The following is a 17,805-nucleotide window of genomic DNA, read 5'->3' on the forward strand; positions in this document are numbered from 1 at the left end:
GCGAGTTACGTAGGTCCGCTTGCAACTCAAAAATACACCCGGCTTCCCACCGCAATTCAAGAAACACCACAAAATTATCCCCTTAATGCGAGATGAGGAAATTCTGCGCTGCAGAATCTCAAGAGAAATCCTACATTCCCGCTTGAAAGGCAAAAGGATACGTGACTCCCTTTATGCCACTCAGAATGTTCCCTAAAAACCGTTCGCAGTGGAGAGGAGAACACACTATATGGACTCAAATCGAGAAGAGGCAATGCTCGAGAGTAACCTGCAAATTCCCTTTCCAACACAAAGGGGATTTACTTCCCTGAAGCAACCCGAGCGAGTTCCTGAGGGCCCTACGCAACTAGAGAAATAGCCCCGATTCCTGCCACAAACAGAGAAACACCACAAAATTTTCCCCTCAGTGCGAGATGAGGAAATCTTCGCTGAAGAATCTCAAGAGAAATCCCGCATTCCCGCTTGAAAGGCAAAATGGTACCTGACACACTTTATGCCACTCAGAACGTTCCCTAAAATTTGTCCCATTGGAGAGGAGAACACTCTTTATGGACTCAACTCGAGAATAGGCACTCTTCCCGTTAAAGGTCTCAAGAGAATTTCGGAAGTTCCCCTTCCAGGACAAAAGGGGACCTGACTTACATGAAGTAAATAGAGTAAGTTTCAGAGGTCCCCATCGCACCTCGTGAAGTGCCCCCAGCTTCCCGCCGCAATTCGAGAATCACCACAAAATTATCCCCTTAATGTGAGATGAGGAAATTTTGCGCTGCCGAATCTCAAGAGAAAATCCACATTCCCGCTTGAAAGGCAAAAGGGTACTTGACACACTTTATGCCAGTCAGAAAGTTCCCTAACATCCGTCCCCATTGGAGAAGAGAACACACTTTACGGACTCAACTGGAGAAGAGGCCCTATTCCCTTTAAAGGGCTCAAGAGTAATCCGGAAGTTCCCCTTCAGGACAAAAGGGGACCTGACTTCCCTGAAGCAACCCAAGCGAGGTTCTTAGGCCCGCTCGCAACTCGAAAAGTACACTAAGCTTCCCACTGCAATTCAAGAAACACCACAAATTATCCCCTTAATGCGAGATGAGGAAATTCTGCGCTGCACAATCTCAAGAGAAATCCTAAATTCCCGCTTGAAAGGTAAAAGGATACATGACTCCCTTTATGCCACTCAGAATGTTCCCTAACAACCATTCGCAGTGGAGAGGAGAACACACTTTATGGACTCAAATCGAGAAGAGTCAATGTTCCGATTTAACTGCTCGAGAGTAAGCCGCAAGTTCCCCTTCCAATACAAAGGGGATTTACTTCCCTGAAGCAACCCGAGCGAGTTCCTGAGGTCCCCACGCAACTCGAGAAATAGCCCCTGCTTCCTGCCGCGAAGCGAGAAACACCACAAAATTATCCCCTCGATGTGAGATGAGGAAATTTTGCGCTGAAGAATCTCAAGACAAATCCCACATTCCCGCTTTAAAGGCAAAATGGTACGTAACACACTTTATGCCACTCAGAACGTTCCCTAAATTTCGTCCCAATTGGAGAGGAGAACACTATGGACTCAACTCGACAAGAGGCCCTATTCCCTTTAAAGGGCTCAAGAGTAATCCGGAAGTTCCCGATCCAGCAGAAAAGGGGCCCTGAATTCCCTGAAGTAACTCGAGTGATTCCTGAGGTCCCCGTCGCAACTCAAGAATTGCCCCCCGCTTTTGCTGCAACTCTAGAAACACCAGAAAATTATCCCCTCAATGCGAGATAAGGAAATTTGCCCCTGTCATATCTTCAGAGAAATCCCACATTCCCGCTTGAAAGGCAAAAGCATACTTGACTCAACTTTATGCGTCTCAGAATGTTCCCTAACATCCGTCCTCAGTGGAGTGAGAACACACTTTATGGACTCAACTCAAGGAAGAGGCCCTATTCCCTTTAAAGTGCTCGAGAGTAATCCGGAAGTTCCTAATCCAGCACAAAAGGGGACCTGACTTCCCTGAAGTAACTCGAGTGAGTACCTGAGGTCCTTGTCGCACCTCAAGAAGTACCCCCAGCTGCTCGCCTCAACTCGAGAATCACCACAAAATTATCCCCTCAATGCGAGATGATGAAATTTTGCCCTGCCGTATCTGAAGAGAAATCCCACATTGCCGCTTAAAAGGCAAAAGCGTACTTGACTCCCTTTAAGCGACACAGAATGTTCCCTAGGATCCGTCCTCAATGGAGAGGAGAACACAATTTATGGACTCAAATCGAGAAGAGGCAATGTTCCCAATTAAGGTTTCGAGAGTAACCCGGAAGTTCCCCTTCCAACAGAGAAGGGAACTTGACTTCCCTAAAGAAACCCAAGCGATTTTCTGAGGTCTGCACGTAACTCGAAAAGGACCCCCGGCTTTCCGCCGAAATTCGAGAAAAAGCACAAAATTATCCCCTCAATGCGAGATGAGGATATTCTGCGCTGCAGGATCTCAAGAGAAATCCCACATTCCTGCTTCAAAGGTAAACGGGTACTTAACTCCATTTATGCGACTCAGAATACTCCCGAACGTCTGTCCTCATTGGAGAGGAGAACACACTTTAAGAACTCAAATCAAGAAGAGGCAATGTTCCCATTTAACTGCTTGAGAGTAACCCGGAAGTTCCCCTTCCAACACAAAAGGGGACTTGACTTCCCTGAAGCAAACCGAGCGAGTTCCTGAGGTCCCGTGCAAATCGAGAAGTACCCTCAGCTTCCCGCCAAAATTTCATAAACACCACAAAATTATCCCCTCAATGTGAGGTGAGGAAATTTTGCAATGTAGAATCTCAAGAGAAATCCCACATTCCCGCTTGAAAGGCAAAAGGGTACTTGACTCCCTTTATTCCACTCAGAATGTTCCCTAACAAACGCCCGCAGTGGAGAGGAGAACACACTTTAGTAACTCAAATCGAGAAGAGGCCATATTACCATTTAAAGCATGGAGAATTACCCGGAAGTTCCCCTTCCAACAAAAAAGGGGACTTGACTTCCCTGAAGTAACCCGAGCGAGTTCCTGAGGTCCCCACACAACTCGAGAAGTAGCCTCAGCTGCCCTCCACAACAGGAGAAACACAACAAAATTATTCCCTCAATGCGAGATAAGGAAAGTTTGTGCTGAAGAAGCTCACGAGAAATCCCACATTCCCGCTTGAAAGGCAAAATGGGACTTTACACACGTTTTGCCACACAGAAAGTTCCATAACATCCCTCCCCATTGGATAGGAGATCACTCTTTTTGGACTAAACTCGAGAAGAGGCACTCTTTCCGTTAAAGGTCTCAAGAGAAATTCGGAAGTTCCCCTTCCAGGACAAAAGGGGACCTGACTTCCCTGAAGTAACTCGGGTGAGATCCTGAGGTCCCCTTCGCACCTCGTGAAGTACCCCCAGCTTCCCGCCGCAATTCGAGAATCACCATAAAATTATACCCTCAATGCGAGATGAGGAAATTTTGCGCTGCCGAATCTCAAGAGAAAATCCACATTCCCTCTTGAAAGGCAAAAGGGTACTTGACACACTTTATGGCACTCAGAAAGTTCCCTAACATCCGTCCCCATTGGAGAAGAGAACACACTTTATGGACTCAACTGGAGAAGAGGCCCTATTCCCTTTAAAGAGCTCAAGAGAATTTCGGAAGTTCCCCCTCCAGCACAAAAGGGGACCTGACTTCCCTGAAGCAACCCTTGCGAGTTTCTTAAGTCCGCTCGCAACTCGAAAAGTACACCCGGCTTCCACACGCAGTTTGAGAAACACCATAAAATTATCCCCTCAATGCGAGATGTGGAAATTCTGTGCTGCAGAATCTCAAGAGAAATCCTACATTCCCGCTTGAAAGGCAAAAGGATACGTGAATCCCGGAAGTTTCCCTTCAAACACAAAAGGGGACTTGACTTCCCTGAAGCAACCCAAGCGAGTTCCTGAAGTCCCCACGCAACTCAAGAAGTAGCGTCGGCTGCCCGCACAAAAGGAGAAACACCACAAAATTATCCCTTCAATGCGAGATGACGAAATTTTGCGCTTAAGAATCTCAAGAGAAAACCCACATTCCCGCTTGAAAGACAAAATAGTACTTTACACACATTATGCCACTCAGAACGTTCCCTAACATTCGTCCCATTTGGAGAGGAGAACACACTTTATGGACTCAACTCGAGAAGAGGCACTCTCCCTGTAAAGGTCTCAAGAGTAATTCGGAAGTTCCCCTTCCAGCACAAAAGGGGACCTGACTTTCCTGAAGTAACTCCAGGGAGTACCTGAAGTCCCCGTCGCACCTCGAGAAATACCCCCAGCTTCTCGCCTCAATTCGAGAATCACCACAAAATTATCCCCTCAATGCGAGATGAGGAAATTTTGCCCTGCAGTATCTCAAGAGAAATCCCACATTTCCGCTTTTAAGGCAAAAACGTACTTGACTCCCTTTAAGCGACTCAGAATGTTCCCTAGCATCCGTCCTCATTGGAGAGGAGAACACACTTTATGGACTCAACTCGAGAAGAGGCAATGTTCCCAATTAAGGGTTTGCGAGTAACCCGGAAGTTCCCCTTCCAACACAGAAGGGGACTTTACTTCCCTGAAGAAACCCAAGCGATTTTCTGAGGTCCGCACGCAACTCGAAAAGTACCCCCAGCTTGCTGCCGTAATTCGAGAAAAACCACAAAATTATCACCGCAATGTGAAATGAGGAAATTCTGCGCTGCAGAATCTCAAGAGAAATCCCACATTCCCGTTGAAAGGCAAAAGCGTACTTGACTCCCTTTATGCGACTCAGAATGTTCCCTAACATCCGTCCTCAGTGGAGAGGAGAACACAATTTCCGAGAGTAATCCAGGAGTTCCCCGTCCAGCACAAAAGGGGACCTGACTACCCTGAAGTAACTCCAGTGAGTTCCTGAGGTTCCCGTTGAAACTCGAGAAGTACCCCCAGCTTCATGACGAAATTCAGGAAACACCTCAAAATTATCTCCTCAATGCGAGATGAGGAAATTTTGCTCTGCAGAATCTGAAGAGAAATTCCACATTCCCACTTGAAAGTTCAAAGCGTACTTGACTCCCTTTATGTCACTCAGAAAGTTCCCTAACATCCTTCCCCATTGGAGAGGAGAACACACTTTATGGACTCTACTCGCGAAGAGGCCCTATTTCATTTAAAGGGCTCGAGAGTAATGCAGAAGCTCCCCTTCAAGAACAAATGGTTAGCTGACTTCCCTGAAGTAACTGGAGAGAGTTCCTGAGGTCCCCATCGCAACTCCAGAATTACAGCCATCTTCCCGCCTCAAATCGAGAAACACCACATAATTATCCCCTCAATGCAACATGAGGAAATTTTGCGCTGCAGAATTTCAAGAGAAATCCCACATTCCCATTTGAAAGGCAAAAGTGTTCTTGGCTCCCTTGAGCCGACTCCAAATGGTCCCTAACATCCCTCCTCAGGGGAGAGGAGAACACACTTTATGGACTCAAATCGAGAAGAGGCAATATTTCCATCTAACAGCTCGAGAGTAATCCGGAAATTCCCCTTCCAACACAAAAGGGGACTTTACTTCCCTGAAGCAACACGAGCGAGCACTGAGTTCCCCGTCAAAACTCGAGAAGTAAACCCTGCTTCCCTCAGCAACTCGAGAAACACCACAGAATTATGCTCTCAATGCGAGATGAGGTAAATTTTTGCTGCAGAATTTCAAGAGAAATCCCACATTACCGCTTGAAAGGCACAAGGGTACTTGACTCCCTTTAGGCGACTCAGAATGGCCCCTAAAACCGTCATCATTGGAGAGGAGAACACACATTATGGACTCAAGTCAAGAAGAGGCAATATTCCTATTTAACGGTTCGAGAGTAATCCGGAAGTTCCCCTTCCAACACAAGAGGGGACTTGACTTCCGTGAAGCAACCTGAGTGAGTTCCTGAGGTCCCCGCCGCAACTGGAAAAGTACCCCCAGCTTCCCGCCGCAATTCGACAAACACCACAAAATTATCCCCTCAATGCGAGATGAGGAAATTTTGCGCTGCAGAATCTCAAGAGAAATCCCACAATCCCGCTTGAAAGGCAAAAAGGTACTTGACTCCCTTTAGGCGACTCAGAATGTTCCCTAAATCCTTCCTCAGTGGAGAGGAAAACACACTTTATGGACTCAAATCAAGAAGAGGCATTATTCACATTTAACAGCTGGAGAGTAAGGCGGAAGTTCCCCTTCCAACTCAAAAGGGGACTTGACTTCCCTGAAGCAACCCGAGCGAATTACTGAGGCCCCCGCCCCAACTAGAGAAGTACCCCCTGCTTCCCGCCACAACTCGAGAAACACCGCAAAATTATACCCTCAATGCGAGATGAGGTTATTTTGCGGTGTAGAATCTCAAGAGAAATTCCACATTCCCGCTTGAAAGGCAAAAGCGTACTTGACACACTATGCCACTCCGAAAGTTCAATAATATCCGTCCCCATTGGAGAAGATAACACACTTTATGGACTCAACTACAAAAGAGGCCCTATTCCCAATAAAGGGCTCAAAAGTAATCTGGAAGTTCTCCTTCCAGGAAAAAAGAAGCCTGATTCCCTGAAGTAAAACGAGAAAGTTCCTGAGGTCCACATCACAACTCGAGAAACACCACAAAATTATCCCTTCAATGCGAAATGAGGAAATTTTGTGCTGCAGAATCTCAAGAGAAATCCCACATTCACGCTTGAAAGGCAAAAGGGTACTTGACTCCATTTAGGCGACTCAGAATGTTCCCTAACATCCTTCCTCAGTGGAGAGGAAAACACACTTTATGGACTCAGATCGAGAAGAGGCATTATTCACATTTAACAGCTCGAGAGTCATCCGGGAATTCCCCTTCCAACACAAAAGGGGACTTGACTTCCCTGAAGCAACCCGAGCGAGTTCTTGAGCTCCCCGCTGGAACTAGAGAAGTACTCCCTGCTTCCTGCCACAACTCGAGAAACACCACAAAATTATCCCCTCAATGCGAGATGAGGAAATTTACGCTGCAGAATCTCAAAAGAAATCCCACAATCCCGCTTGAAAGGCAAAATGGTACTTGACTCCCTTTAAGCGACTCAGAATATTCCCTAACATTCTTCCTCAGTGGAGAGGAAAACACACTTGATGGACTCAAATCGAGACGATGTATTATTCCCATTTAACAGCACGAGAGTAATCTGGAAGTTCCCCTTCAAACAAAAAAGGGGACTTGACTTCCCTGGAGCAACCTGAGCGAGTTCCTGAGGTCCCCATCGCAACTAGAGTAATACCCCCTGGTTCCCGCCACAACTCCAGAAACACCACAAAATTATCCCCTCAATGTAACATGATGAAATTTGGCGCTGCAGAATTTCAAGAGAAATTCCACATTCCCATTTGAAAGGCAAAAGTGTACTTGGCTCCCTTGAGCTGACTCCGAATGGTCCCTAACATCCCTTCTCAGTGGAGAGGAGAACACACTTTATGGACTCAAATCGAGAAGAGGCAATATTCCCATTTAACAGCTGGAGAGTAATCCAGAAGTTCCCCTTCCAAAACAGAAGGGGACTTTACTTCCCTGAAGCAACGCGAGCGAGTCCTGAGTTCCCCGTCGAAACTCGAGAAGTAACCCTGCTTCCCGCAGAAATTCGAGAAAAACCACAGAATTATGCTCTCAATGCGAGATGAGGTATTTTTTTGCTGCAGGATCTCAAGAGAAATCCCAAATTCCCGCTTGAAAGGCACAAGGATACTTGACTCACTTTAGGCTACTCAGAATGGCCCCTAAAACCGTCCTCATTGGAGAGGAGAACACACTTTATGGACTCAACTCCAGAAGAGGCCCTATTCCCTTTAAAGGGCTCAAGAGTAATCCGGAAGTTCTCCTTTCAGGAAAAAAGGGGCCTGATTCCCTGAAGTATCTCGAGAAAGTTCCTGAAGTCCCCATCGCAACTCGAGAAACACCACAAAATTACCCCCTTAATGTGAGATGAGGAAATTTTGCGCTGCAGTATCTCAAGAGAAATCCCACATTCCCGATTGAAAGGGAAAAGAGTACTTGACTCCCTTTAGGCGACTCAGAATGTTCCCTAACATCCTTCCTCAGTGGAGAGGAAAACACAATTTATGGACTCAAATCGAGAAGATGCATTATTCACATTTAACAGCTCGAGAGTCATCCAGAAGTTCCCCTTCCAACATAAAAGGGGACTTTACTTCCCTGAAGCAACCCGAGCGAGTTCCTGAGGTCCCCTCTGGAACTAGAGAAGTACTCCCTGCTTCCTGCCACAACTCCAGAAACAGCACAAAATTATACCCTCAATGCGAGATGAGGAAATTTTGCGCTGCAGAATCTCAAGAGAAATCCCACATTCCCGATTGAAAGGCAAAAGCGTACTTGACACACTTTATGCCACTCAGAATGTTCCCTAACATCTGTCCCCATTGGATAGGAGAACACACTTTATGGACTCTAATCGAGAAGAGGCATTATTCCCATTTAACAGCTCCAGAGTAATCCAGAAGTTCCCCTTCCAAGACAAAAGGGAACTTGACTTCCCTGAAGCATCCCGAGCGATTTCCTGAAGTCCCCTCCACAACTAGAGAAGAACCCCTTGCTTCCTGCCACAACTTGAGAAACACCACAAATTATCCCCTCAATGCGAGATGAGGAAATTTTGCGCTACAGAATCTCAAGAGAAATACCACATTCACTCTTGAAAGGCAAAAGGGTACTTGAAACCCTTTATGGGACTCATAATGTTCCCTCACACATCCTTCCCTATTGGAGAAGAGAACACACTTATTAGACTCAATTCGAGATGAGGCCCTATTCCCTTTTAACGACTCCAGATTAAACCGGAAGTTCCTCTTCCAACACAAAAGGGGACCTGACTTCCCTGAAGGAACTCGAGCAAGTTCCTAAGGTCCCTGTCACAACTCGATAAGTACCCTTAGCTTCCGGCGCCCCTCGTGAAACACCACAAAATTATCCCCTCAATGCGAGATGAGGAAATATTGGGCTGCAGAAAAGAGATATCCCACAATTCCACTTGAAAGGCAAAAGGGTACTTGACTCCGTTTAGGCTACTCAGAATGTTCCCTAACATTCTTTCTCAGTGGAGAGGAAAACAAACTTTATGGATGAAAATCGAAAAGAGGCAATATTCCCATTTAAAGGCTAGAGAGTAATCAGGAAGTTCCCCTTCCAACACAAAAAGGAATTGACTTCCCTGAAGCAACCCGAGCGAGTTCATGAGGTTCCCGGCTCAACTCGAGAAGTACCCCATGCTTCCCGCCGCAACTCCAGAAACATCACAAAATTATCCCCTCAATGAGAGATGAGGAAATTTTACGCTGCAGAATCTCAAGAGAAATCCCACATTCCCACTGGAAAGGAAAAAGGGTTTATGACTCCCTTTATACGACTCAGAATGTTCCCTAACATCTATCCTCAGTGGAGAGGAGAACACATTTTATGGACTCAAATGGAGAGGAGGCAATATTCCCTTTGAATGTCTCGAGAGTAATCCGGAAGTTCCCCTTCCAACACAAAAGGGGACTTGACTTCCCTGAAGCAACCCGAGGGAGTTCCTGAGGTCCCCGCCGCAACTCCAAAATACCCCCTCTTCCCGACGCAACTGGAGAAATACCACAAAATTATACCCTCAGTGCGAGATGAGGAAAATTTTCGCTGCAGAATCTCAAGAGAAATCCCACATTCCTGCTTGAAAGGCAAAAGGGTACGTGACTCCCTTTATGCGACTCAGAATGTTTCCTAACATCCATCCTCAGTGGAGAGGAGAACACTCTTCATGCACTCAAATCGAGAAGAGGCAATATTCCCATTTAAAGGCTCAAGAGTAATCAAGAAGTTCCCCTTCCAACACAAAAGGGGACTTGACTTCTATGGAGCAAACCAAGAGAGTTCCTGAGTTTCTCAGCTCAACTCGAGAAGTACCCCATGCTTCCAGCCGCAACTCGAGAAACAACACAATATTATCCCCTCAATGCGAGATGAGGAAATTTTACGCTGCAGAATCTCAAGAGAAATACCACATTCACTCTTGAAAGGCAAAAGGGTACTTGACACCCTTTATGCGACTCAGAAATTTCACTAACATCAGTCCCCATTGGGGAGGAGAACTCACTTTATGAACTCAATTCGAGATGAGCCCCTATTCCCATTTAACGGCTCGAGAGTAAACCGGAAGTTCCCCTTCCAACACAAAAGGGGACCTGACTTCCCTGAAGCAACCCGAGCGAGTTCCTGAGGTCCTCGTCGCAACTCGAGGAGTAACCGCAGCTCCCTCTAAACACGAGAAGCACCACAAAATCATCGCCTCAATGCGAGATGAGGAAATTTTGCGCTGCAGAATCTCAAGGGAAATACCACATTCCTTCTTGAAAGGCAAAAGGTACTTGACACCCTTATACGACTAGGAATGGTCCCTCACACAGCCGTTCCCATTGGAGACGAGAATACACTTTATGGATTCAATTCGAGATGAGATCCTATTCCAGTTTAACGGCTCGAGAGTAAACTGGAATTTCCCCTTCCAACACCAAAGGTGACGTGACTTCCCTAAGGCAACCCGAGCGAGTTCCTGAGGTCTCAGTCGCAACTCAATAATTACCCACAGGTCCCCCCGCAACTCAAGAAATACCACAAAGTTATCCGATCAATGCGAAATGAGGAAATTTTGCGCTGCAGAATCTCAAGAGAAATACCACATTCCCTCCTGAAAGGCAAAAGTGTACTTGAAACACTTCATGCGATTCCACAATTTCACTAACATCACTCCGCATTGGAGAGGAGAGCACACTTTATGGACTCAATTCGAGATGACCCCCTATTCCCATTTAACGGCTCGAGAGTAAACCGGAAGTTCCCCTTCCAAATTTACAGGGGACCTGACTTCCCTGAAGCAAACAGAGCGTGTTCCCTAGGTCGCCGTCGCAACTCTAGATGTACCCCCAGCTTCACGAGGCAACTCGAGAAACACAACAAAATTATCCCCTCAATGGGAGATGAATAAATTTTGCGCTGAAGAATCTCAAGAGAAATACCACATTCCCTCTTGAAAGGCAAAATGGTATTTGACACCGTTTTTGCGACTCAGAAATTTTACGAACATCTGTCGCCTTTGGAGAGGAGAACAAACTTTATGGACACAATTCGAGATGATGGCCTATTCCCATTTAACGGCTCGAGAGTAAACCGAAAGTTCCCCTTCCAACACCAAAGGGGACCTGACATCCTTGAATCAAATGGAACGAGTTCCTGAGGTCCCCGTTCCAACTCGAGAAGTACCCCAGCTTTGCGCCGCTACTCGAGAAACACCACAAAATTATCCCCTCAATGCGAAATGAGGATAGTTTGCGCTGCAGAATCTTAAGAGAAATACCACATACCCTCTTGAAAGGCAAAAGGGTAGTTCACAGGCTTTTTGCGACACAGAACGTTCCCTCATACAGCCGTTCCAGTTGGACAGGAGAACACACTTTATGAACTCAATTCGAGAAGAGCCCCTATTCCCATTTAACGGCTCGAGAGTAAACAGGAAGTTCCCCTTCCAACAAAATAGGGGCCCCGACTTCCCGAAAACAACCCGAGCGAGTTCCTGAGGTCCCCGTCGCAACTCGAGAAGTATACCCAGCTTCCCGCCGCTACTCGATCAACACCACAAAATTATCCTCTCAATGCGAGATGAGGAAATTTTCGCTGCTGCATAATCTCATGAGTAAACCCACACTCCCTCTTGAATGCAAAATTATACTTACACCCATTATTCGACTCAGAAAGTTCCCTCACACCACCATCCCCATTGGAGAAGAGAACACCTTTATGGTCGCAATTCGAGATGAGGCCCTATTCCCATTTAACGGCTCGAGATTAAACTGGAAGTTCCCCTTCGAATACAAAAGGGGACCTGACTTCACTGAAGCAACCCGGCCAAGTTCCTGAGTTCCCCAACGCAAATCAAGAAGTACCCCCAACTTCCCGCCGCAACTGGAGAAACACCACAAAATTATCCCCTCACTGCAAGATGAGGAAATTTTGCGCTGCAGAATCTCAAAAGAAATCCCACATTCCCTCTTATAAGGCAATAGGGTACTTGACACCCTTTATGCGACTCAGAAATTTCACTAACATCAGTGCCCATTGGAGAGGAGAACACTCTTTATGGACTCAATTCGAGATGAGGCCCTATTCCCATTTAAAGACTGGAAAGTAAACCGGAAGTTCCCCTTCCAACAAAAATGGGGACTTGACATCCCTGAAGCAACATGAGCGAGGTGCTGAGGTCCCCATCACAACTCCAGGAGTACCACCAGCTTTCCGCCACAACTCGAGAAATAACACAAAATTATCCCCTCCATGCCAGATGAGGAAATTTTGCGCTGCAGAATCTCAAGAGTAGTCCTACATTTCCCCTTGAAAGGCAAAGGGTACTTGACTCCCTTTATGCGACGCAGAAATTTCACTAACATCAGTCCACATCCGAGAGAAGAACACACTTTATGGACTCAATTCGAGATGAGGCCCTATTCCTATTTAACGGCTCGAAAGTGAACCAGAAGTTTCCCTTTCAACACAAAAGGTGAACTGACTTCCATGAAGCAACCCGAACGAGTTCCTGAGGTCCCAGTCCCAACTCGAAATGTTCCCCCAGCTTCCCGCCTCAAGTAGAGAAACACCACAATATTATCTCCGCAATGCGAGATGAGGAAATTTTCGCTGCATAATCTCAAGAGTAATCCCACATTCCCTCTTGAAACGCAAAAGTTTACTGGAAACACTTTTTGCGAATCAGAAAGTTCCCTCACACTGCCGTCCCCTTTGGAGAGAAGAACACTCTTATGGATTCAATTCGAGATGAGGCCCTATTCCCATTTAAAGGCTCGAGAGTAAACAGGAAGTTCCCCTTCCAACAAAATAGGGGACCCGATTTCCCTGAAGCAATCCGAGCGAGTTCCTGATGTTCCCGTCGCAACTCGAGAAGTACATCCAGCTTTCCCCTTCAACACGAGAAACACCAGAAAATTATCCACTGAATACATGATGAGGAAATTTTGCGATACAGAATCTCAAGAGAAATACCACATTCCCTCTTGAAAGGCAAAAGGGTACTTGACACCGGTTATGCGACTCAGAAAGTTCACTATCATCAGTCCCCATTGGAGAGGAGAATATACATTATGGACTCAATTCGAGATGAAGCCCTATTCCGAAAAAAAGGCTTGATAGTAAACCAGAATTTTCCCTTCCAACACCAAAGGGGACCTGACTTCCCTGAAGCAACCCCAGCGAGTTCCTGAGGTCCCCGTTGCAACTCCATATGTACCCCCAGCTTCCAGCCGCAATTCGAGATACACCACTAAATTATCCCCTCAATGCGAGATGAGGAAATTTTGTGCTGCAGAATCTCAAGAGAAATACCACATTCCCTCTTGAAAGGCAAAAGGGTACTTGACACCGGTTATGCGACTCAGAAAGTTCACTAACTTCAGACCCCTTTGGAGAGGAGAACACACTTTATATACTCAATTCGAGATAAGATCCTATTTCCATTTAACGGCTCGAGAGGAAACCGGAATTTCCCCCTCCAACACCAAAGGGGAACTGACTTCCCTGAAGCAACTCTAGCGAGTTCTTGAGGTCCCCGTCGCAACTCGAGAAGTACCCCCAGCTTTCCCCCGCAACTCGAGAAACACCACAAAATTATCTCCTCAATGCGAGTTGAGGAAATTTTGCGCTGCAGAATCTCAAGAGAAATACCACATTGCCTCTTGAAATGCAAAAGGGTACTTGACACCCTTTATGCGACTCAGACACGAGAGAAGCCGGCCTCGGCGGCGCAGACGCGACGTGAAAGACGCCAGCCCCAGAGCAACGAACCACGCAAAGAGGTGCGGCCGTGAGGAGCTACCCCACGTCCAACAGACGGTGACTGCGCGGCCGCAGGAGGGCCGAGAGGAGCTACTGCACGTTCAAGGTCAGGAGGGGCGGCCTTGAGGAGATACCCCTAGTACAAGGTAAGGTACAGCAGCTGCATTTTGCTGGAGGGGCTGTGAAGAGATTTTCCACGGCCAAGGTAAGAGAAACCCAAATAAGACGGTAGGTATTGCTAGGGGGCATCAGAGGGCAGACACACTGAAATCATAATCACAGGACTGATAACATGGACCACAGCCAAATGTGGTCCACTGGAGAAGGGAATGGCAAACCATTCCCTTCAGTATATTTGCCTTGAGAACCCCATGAACAGTAACAAAGGGCAAAAAGATAGGATACTGAATGAGGAATTCCCCAGATCGGTAGGTGCCCAGTATGCTACTGGAGCTCATTGGAGAAATAACTATAGAAGGAATAAAGGGATGGAGCAAAAGCAAAACCAACACCCAGTTGTGGATGTGACCAGTGATAGAAGCAAGGTCCAGTGCTGTAAAGAGCAATATTGCATAGGAAGCTGGAATGTTAGGTCCATGAATCAAGGCAAATTAGAAGTGGTCAAACAGGAGATGGCAAGAGTGAATATAGACATTCTAGGAATCAGTGAATTAAAATGGACTGGAATGGGTGAATTTAACTCGGATGACCATTATATCTACTACTGTGGGCAGGAAACCCTTTGAGGAAATGGAGTAGCCATCATGGTCAACAAAAGAGTCCAAAATGCAGTACTTGGATGCAATCTTAAAAACGACAGAATGATTTCTGTTCGTTTCCAAGGCAAACTATTCAATATTACAGTAATCCAGGCCTATTCCCCAACCAGTAATGCTGAAGAAGCCGAACTTAATCAGCTTTATGAAGACCTACAAGACCTTTTAGAACTAACACCCAAAAAAGATGTCCTTTTCATTATAGGGGACTGGAATGCAAAAGTAGGAAGTCAAGAAACACCTGAAGTAACAGGCAAATTTGGCCTTGGAGCACAGAATGAAGCAGGGCAAAGGCTAACAGATTTTGTCAAGAGAACGCACTGGTCATAGCAAACACCCTCTTCGAACAACACAAGAGAGGAATCTACATATGGACATCACCAGATGGTCAACACCGAAATCAGATTGATTATATTCTTTGCAACCCAAGATGGAGAAGCTGTATACAGTTAGCGAAAACAAGACTAGGAGCTGACTGTGGCTCAGATCATTAACTCCTTATTGTGAAATTCAGACTTAAAATGAAGAAAGTAGGGGAAACCACTAAACCATTCAGATATGACCTCAATCAAATCCCTTATAATAGATTTAAGGGACTAGATCTGATTGATAGAGTGCCTGATGAACTCTGGACGGAGGTTCGTGACATTGTACAGGAGACAGGGAACAAGACCATCCCCATGGAAAAGAAATGCAGTAGAGCAAAATGGCTGTCTGAGGAGGCCTTACAAATAGCTGTGAAAAGAAGAGAGGCGAAAAGCAAAGGAGAAAAGGAAAAATATTAACATCTGAATGCAGAGTTCCAAAGAATAGCAAGGAGAGATAAGAAAGACTTCCTCCGTGATCAATGCAAAGAAATAGAGGAAAACAACAGAATAGGAAAAACAAGAGACCTCTTCAAGAAAATTAGAGATTCCAAGGGAACATTTCATGCAAAGATGGGCTCGATAAAGGACAGAAATGGTATGGACCTAACAGAAGCAGAAGATATTAAGAAGAGGTGGCAGGAATACACAGAAGAACTGTACAAGAAAGATCTTCATGAGCAAGATAGTCACGATAACGTGATCACTGACCTAGAGCCAGACATCTTGGAATGTGAAGTCAAGTGGGCCTTAGAAAGCATCACTACTAACAAAGCTAGTGGAAGTGATGGAATTCCAGTTGAGCTATTTCAAGTCTTGAAAGATGATGCTGTGAAAGTGCTGCCCTCAATATGCCAGCAGATTTGAAAACTCAGCACTGGCCACAGGACTGGAAGAGGTCAGTCTTCATTCCAATCCCAAAGAAAGGCAATGACAAAGAATGCTCAAACTACCGCACAATTGCACTCATCTCACACGCTAGTACACTCATGCTCAAAATTCTCCAAGCCAGGCTTCAGCAGTATGTAAACCGTGAACTCCCAGATGTTCAAGCAGGTTTTAGAAAAGGCAGAGGCACCAGAGATCAAATTGCTAACATCCGCTGGATCATGGAGAAAGCAAGAGAGTTCCAGAAAAACATCTATTTCTGCTTCATTGACTATGCCAAAGCCTTTGATTGCGTGGATCACAATAAACTGTGGAACATTCTGAAAGAGATGGGAATCCCAGACCACCTGACCTGCCTCTTGAGAAACCTGTATGCAGGTCAGGAAGCAACAGTTAGAACTGGACATGGAACAACAGACTGGTTCCAAATAGGAAAAAGTGTACGTCAAGGCTGTATATTGTCACCTTGCTTATTTAACTTATATGCAGAGTACATCATGAGGAACGCTGGGTTGGAAAAGCACAAGCTGGAATCAAGATTGCTTGGAGAAATATCAATAACCTCAGATATGCAGATGACACCACCCTTATGGCAGAAAGTGAAGAGGAACACAAAAGCCTCTTGATGAAAGTGAAAGATTAGAGTGAAAAGGTTGGCTTGAAGCTCAACATTCAGAAAACAAAGATCATGGCATCTGGTCCCATCACTTCATGGGAAATAGGTGGAAAAACATTGGAAACCGTGTCAGACTTTATTTTTTTGGGCTCCAAAATCACTGCAGATGCTGATTGCAGCCATGAAATTAAAAGACGCTTACTCCTTGGAAGGAAAGTTATGTCCAACCTTGATAGTATATTAAAAAGCAGAGACATTACTTTGCCAACCCAGGTCCGTCTAGTCAAGGCAATGGTTTTTCCCGTGGTCATGTATGGATGTGAGAGTTGGACTGTGAAGAAAGCTGATCGCCGAAGAATCGATGCTTTTGAACTGTGGTGTTGGAGAAGACTCTTGAGAGTCCCTTATACTGCAAGGAGATCCAACCAGTCCATTCTAAAGGAGATCAATCCTGGATGTTCATTGGAGGGACTGATGCTAAAGCTGAAACTGCGATACTTTGGCCACATCATGCGACGAGTTGACTCACTGGAAAAGACTCTGATGCTGGGAAATGTTGGGGGCGGGAGGAGAAGTGTACAACGGAGAATGAGATGGCTGGATGGCATCACCGACTCTGTGGACATGAGTTTGAGTGAACTCCGGGAGTTTGTGATGGACAGGGAGGCCTGGCGTGCTGTGATTCATGGGGTCGCGGAGAGTCGGATACGACTGAGCTACTGAACTGAACTGAACTGATGCCACTCAGAAAGTTCCCTAACTTCCGTCCCCACTGGAGAGGAGAACACACTTTATGGACTCAGGTCGAGAAGAGGCCCTATTCCCATTAAAGGCCTCGGGAGTAATTCAGAAGTTCCTTTTCTAGGTCAAAAAGGGGACCTGATTTCCCTGAAGTAACTCGAGTGAGTTCCTAACGTCCCCATCGCAACTCAAGAAGTACCCCCTGCTTCCCGCCACAATCCGAGAAACACCACAAAATTATCCACTCAATGCGAGATGAGGAAATTTTGGGCTGCATAATCACAAGAGAAATACCACATTCCCGCTTGAAAGGCAAAAGGGTACTTAACTTCCTGTATGCGACTAAAAATGGTCAATAACATCCGTCCTCAGTGGAGAGGAGAACACACTTTATGGACTCAAATCGTGAAGAGCCCCAATTCCCATTAAAGGGCTCGAGAGTAATCCGGAATGTCCCCTTCCAACACAAAAGGGGATTGACTTCCCTGAAGCAGCCTGAACGAGTTCCTCAGTTCCCCGTCGGAACTCAAGAAGAACCCCCTGCTTCCCGCCGCTACTA

The sequence above is a fragment of the Moschus berezovskii genome, chromosome 3 (genome assembly GCF_049115385.1).
Source record: "Moschus berezovskii isolate FMDL1 chromosome 3, NW_MosBer_1.0, whole genome shotgun sequence".
Lineage (NCBI taxonomy): Eukaryota > Metazoa > Chordata > Mammalia > Artiodactyla > Moschidae > Moschus > Moschus berezovskii.